The sequence below is a fragment of the Nicotiana tomentosiformis genome, chromosome 1 (genome assembly GCF_000390325.3).
Source record: "Nicotiana tomentosiformis chromosome 1, ASM39032v3, whole genome shotgun sequence".
NCBI lineage: Eukaryota > Viridiplantae > Streptophyta > Magnoliopsida > Solanales > Solanaceae > Nicotiana > Nicotiana tomentosiformis.
The window spans coordinates 37,007,099-37,013,116 of NC_090812.1; positions in this window are offsets into that span (position 1 = coordinate 37,007,099).

A 6,018-nucleotide genomic window follows, 5' to 3' on the forward strand; every position below is an offset into this window, starting at 1 on the left:
ATAGAGGAAAGTGATAAAGATGTTGCAGAAATAAAGGAGGGCTTTTTAGAAAGGAATCATAGACCTACTGACAAATTGAAAGGCACGGAGAAGAACTTGGGAAGACAGAAGAAGTAAAATGGTAAAAGATAAAAGAAAGGGATATTTATAAATTCAAAATGATAGCGGTTCAAATACCACCTAACACACATTAAATGTTTTGAGAGACTAAACCGACTAGGCAAATACCAGACGCGTCATGGACAAACCCGATGGAAGCTTTTGGTTGTAACCCGATCGAGCCATTGAAAAATTATATCGTTTCTCGCCGCATCCTTTCCGAAAAACGAGGGACTATCTATGTACGGTCGAAATAGATTTCGGCTTAAACACGACCGATCGAGTTCGAACAATGGCCTGTTGAAGCAAGACCCCGAAGGTGCAACAAACCAAATCTTGAATCCGATCAGGCCGACCCGTGCCAAAACCATTATCAAGCTCGAGTGGAAGTCGACACAGAATAGATATACCAGCCAGCACTGGCCTCGACGTCGAAGCAATTCGGGGGCTCGGACCAAGATTGGGCTCGAACTGAAATCGAGCTTAAACCAAAGCAGGCATCTTCCAGCAAGATCGAGCTCACAGACAAGAACCATTGCAATCCCACTAGAAAGAATCTTGGCATAAATCACGAAAAAGCTGCCTCATCATGGGTCTCCTACTAAAGGTTATTTTATTATGCTTGGAGACAATTCCCTCCAATATAAAAGGGGCTTGGCTACCACCTCTTAGGGGCAGGTTTTTTCCAAAGTCATACATTGTAACACAAAGCAACATATTTCTGGAGAGTAAAGCATCTCTTTTTCAGTCTTCTTAGATTGATTTCATCTTGTAAAATTCTAAGACTCATTTGTTCTGGATAATCTTGTTTGTCTTGTATTTTCTCCAAATCTAAATTCTCATTGATATTTATCATTACATTTTTTTGTATAAAAGTATACCACATATCCTTGGAACTACGTATAAATTCAACTATATCCATTTTTCGGGTAAATACTATGTTAATGTCATTCTAATAAGCAGTATATGTATTTGAAAAATAATTAAATTGTTGCGTATATCAATAAAAGTATAATTATTTTTGTACAATACACTTTTATAAGTTCCAAAAATATCAATATGAAGCTAATTAGCATGAACCATTATAGAGACCAATGTGAAAACTAATTCAAGTAAACGAGAGAAAAGGAGTGGGAAGTAATTGATAACAATAAGATTACATTTGAAATGAATGGATCCATATTGCCAAATTAGCAACAAATGATTGCAAATATTCACTTGTCAAGAATAATAAGTAATGGAGCCTCCATATTTGTTCAACAATGGTAGTTGGGGAAGAAGTCTCTTAAAAAAGCAAATAAATAAATGTAGGACAATCTCCAAAAAATCTTTCACTTTGGAGAAAGTATCTATTGATTTTTCTCGTCAATTGTTAGCAAGGGTTTGATCGTGTGTTTTAGAATTTGATTGATTTTATTTTAATTTAAGGGCCTAAATGTCACGTCCTTAGTCGTTAACTAAGTACACGTGTGGCTCTTGACAACTTACTCACAATCTTGCACAACTTGCTCACGTTCTAGCCTTACTACACTCAAGATCGCTAAGAGAATGGTAGAAAGAACACAAGAGAATTGTTAAAGGAAGCTTTGTATTAGAGAGAACTTGATTATTTTGCTTTGTGAATTACAAATGAATGGCCACCTTTATATACTAGTCTCCTAGGGGCTAGTGTGTAAATATTAATTATTATACAAGTCCTTAATATTTACAAGATAGGGGCTTTCTCTAGAATTCTCTACAAGCCTAGAAGATTTCAAGGACTTTCCTAGTAAATCCATAGGGATCTAGGGTCTTCCAAAGAAAATGTCCATACTTTTCTAGAATCTTCTCACAAATGCTTTCTTTCCTCCTATGTAAGCTTCCACATGGCTTTAATATATGCCAAATGGCACCTACGTGGCATGATGACATGACGGGTCATCATACTCTCCCCCACCTAATGTTGCGACGACCACGGTACAATGCTGCCGTATAAACTCTCGGATCTTATCTTTGAACTGCAATAAATCTTCATATCGTTCCCATATGGCCTCCCCCGGTGATTGCCCCTTCCAATGGACGAGGAACATAGCGGTGGCTTTTTGTCCTTGTTTTCACCTGGCCTGGTAATCCATGATAGCCTCAATCTCCCTATCATGCGAGGAGGGGAGAGTCATAGGCGCTCGACTTGATTGGACCCTACTCGAATCATCCTTATCTTCATGATATGGCTTAAGCATGCTGGCATGGAAGACAAGGTAGATCTTAAGATACGATAGCATGTCAAGCTTGTATGAGATCTTGCCTACCTTGGAGATGATCTTAAATGGCCCCTCATACTTGCGAATCAGATTCTGATGTATCCCCCGTAGTGCCTTGAACTGTCTTGGGTTAAACTTTACCATGACCATGTCCCCAACTTTATAGTCTGTGGGATGCCGCTTACGGTACGCAAACTTCTTCATCTTCTTAGCTGCCCTATCCAAGTAGGACTTAGCAGTGTCAAGTTGCTCCTCCCATCCTTTGGCCATATGATAAGCCCCCAAACTCTTTCCCTTGAACGCGGCTGGTAATGAATGTAGAGTTTGTGGTTGTTGGCATGTGGCTAGCTCAAATGGTGTCCGCCCCGTGGACTCACTCCGCTGCAAGTTATAAGAGAATTGGGTGATGTCTAGGAGCCTTGCCCAATCTTTCTGATGCGCACTTACATAATGCCTCAAGTAGAATTCTAGTAAGGCATTGACCCGTTCCGTTTGTCCATCTGTCTGTGGGTGGAAACTAGTGAAAATGTGCGGTTCCGTGCCAAGTATGTCGAATAACTCTCTCCAAAAGTTCCCAGTAAAATGGGGGTCTCGATCACTGATAATATACCTCGGTAAGCCCCAATACTTCACCACATTCTTAAAGAATAACTTGGCGGCTTCCTTGGCAGTGCAACCTGGTGAGGCGGGCATGAAGGTTGCATATTTGGAAATTCTATCCACGACCACCATAATAGTACCTGTAAGCATATAAATTTTATTAAATTAAATCCATAAAATAATTTGGATTATATTTTAAATTTAAGATATATTGGTCCAAATAAATATTATGAGCTAGTATATAAATAAATTAATTATATAGGTCCAATATATATATGGATTAAATAAATAAGTCTTAATCCATTGGGCTAACCCATTTAATTGGGCTAAAGTGATGAGCCCACTTCATTAAGCCCAAGATGTCATCTTCCTAGAGGCCCAGTTTGGCACCAAGTGTCAAATGACGTGGCGCGCAAAGTCAAATGAAAGAGCCAATATGATCGTGCCACATGTCAAAATGACAAGGCATGCCAAGTCAAATTAAAAGGCCAGTGAAATCGCGCCACATGTACAAGTGATATGTTCTGGCCAATCAAATACGGCTTTGTCACACTTTGATTTGATTGGTCGAAAAGAGTTTGTTCTTATCATAACCCATCCCTCCCACAACTATAAATAGGGGTCCTCGTAACTCAGAAAAGGGGACCATAAGTTATAACAAGAAGCAAGAGGGAGCTCGTGGATCAAACGCTGCAGATTTCTCTAAAAGCTACAAGCATTCAAGTGTTCTAAGCATTAAAAGATCAAGACGAAGATTCAAGAACAAGCTGCAAGCCTTTGGATTAAAAATACGTCAAGATCAATATTAGGCTTCAAGCACTTGGATTAAAATAAATTAAAATTCAAGATTAAGCTCAAAGGCTCTTTTATTTACTGTTGAAAAGAATAATCGGAGGATTCATAGAGACTGTACACTCATATTATTTGAAATCAAATATTACGATTGTTGCAATATTTTTCGGCCTGATTTTATTTTCTCGACACAATTTATTGTCTACAAATTCCGGCACGCCCAGTGGGACAATCTCTACCTCTCATCTCAACTTTTCAATCATCAAAGTTCAAGAACATTAAAATGGCTTCAAAGAAAATCAACTCCAGTTCAACTTCCACCAAGGGTGCTAATTCCATGTTCTATGTTGATGTGGAAAGCATCCTCGATGTTACTTTTAGAAGCTTTGGACCAGTTACGAGGAGCAAAGCAAACTCTTTAGGACAACAAGCACTCCAAGTGTCGTCTGCATCAACCCCTATTTTTGAATCTTCATCCTCAAAAGGAGAAAGATCTTGCACAAACGCGCCCGAAGGAGGAAGCGATGTTACTGAAAAGATCAAGAAAACTCTTGCTCTGCTTGACCTCTCCGGATCCAAGAACTCTGCTATGAAGGAAGATGATGATGCTTCAAGTGATGGATCCTCCCCGCTTACACCGCATAGCGTAAGCCATTCGAGGATCAATCTGTATGAAGATCCATGCTACTCTCCATCGTCCACGACAATCATGCAAGCCATGGTGACAAACACTTCATCTGTGGAGGAGCAGTTGGCAAACTTGATGGAAGCAATCGCTGGCTTGACCAAGTGCATGCAAAATCAAGATGCTAGAATCGACAAGCTAACAGATAGGGTGGGAATCTTGATGGAAAAAGAATCCACCCATGCACCTGGCAACTCCCAGAAGTTCAAGAGATTGATCCTCCCCCACGACAAGTTGCATCCACTAAGGAAATTCCAGTCTCTTCGGAAGGGATGATTCCAATCAATCAACTAAAAGAGTTCGTTGAAGGGACTATAATAAGAAAATATGAAGTCGCTTCCAGGTCCTCCTTTACCCACACAAAGCCGTACACTTCAAGGATCGATATGTTGAAGATGCTTGCTGGCTACGAACCTCCAAAATTTTAACAGTTTGATGGCAAAGGAAATCCAAAGCAATATGTGGCGCACTTCGTTGAGACATGCAACAATGCTGGGACTTATGGAAATTACCTCGTCAAGCAGTTTGTCCGCTCATTAAAAGGAAATGCTTTTGATTGGTATACGGACCTCGAGGCTATATCTGTTGATAGTTGGGATCAACTAGAACAAAAATTCCTCAATCGCTTTTATAGCACGAGACGTATTGTGAGTATGATAGAACTTACAAATACTCGTCAATGAAAGGGTGAACCAGTTATCGACTTTATCAATCGTTGGAGGAATGCAAGCCTCAACTGAAAAGACAAGCTTAGTGAAGCTTCAGGCATAGAGATGTGCATCCAAGGTATGCATTGGGGATTGCGCTATATCTTGCAAGGTATCAAGCCTAGCACATTTGAAGAACTTGCAACTCGTGCCCATGACATGGAATTGAGCATGGCCTCTGTTGGAAATGAAAGACTACCCATCTATGAACCTCGCAAGGGGAACGACAAGCAAGAAGTCAGTAAGTGGGGCAAGTTCATACCCAAGCCTGATAGAAAAGAAGCTATGAATATCAACACATCACCTGTAAAGTTCACGACGAAGGTGAGAAAGAAGCAGAGTATGAAATCCACTTCTTTTCAAGATAAGCCAAGTGGAAAGTTGACTCTAAAAGAAATGCAAGAGAAAGAGTACCCATTTCTGGATTCAGATGTGCCAGATATTTTTGAAGAACTCCTCGAGTTAAATCTCATTGAGCTTCCGGGGATGAAGCGACCAAATGAAGCTGGGAAAATAAATGACCCAAATTACTGCAAATACCATCGACTTGTGAGCCACCCTCTGGAGAAGTGCTTTATCTTCAAGGACAAAGTTATGGACTTAGTTCGCGAAAAGAAGATCGTGCTTGAAGATGAAAAAGCAAGCACAAACCAAGTATATATCACCTTTGGCTTATTCAGTCCGGATGAATTATGTGGTTTTAAAGAAAGTAAAGATGAAGAATTACTGGAGAACGACAAAGATGAAGTCAATCAACCTGATGATGATGAAGGTTGGACGTTGGTGACTCGTCATAGACACCACAGAAGGAGCCCACAAAAAGAATCAGTAGAACAACCAACAAGGAAAATGATGGTAAAACGACCAAGGAGATGGAATCCGGTTAAGCACTTAA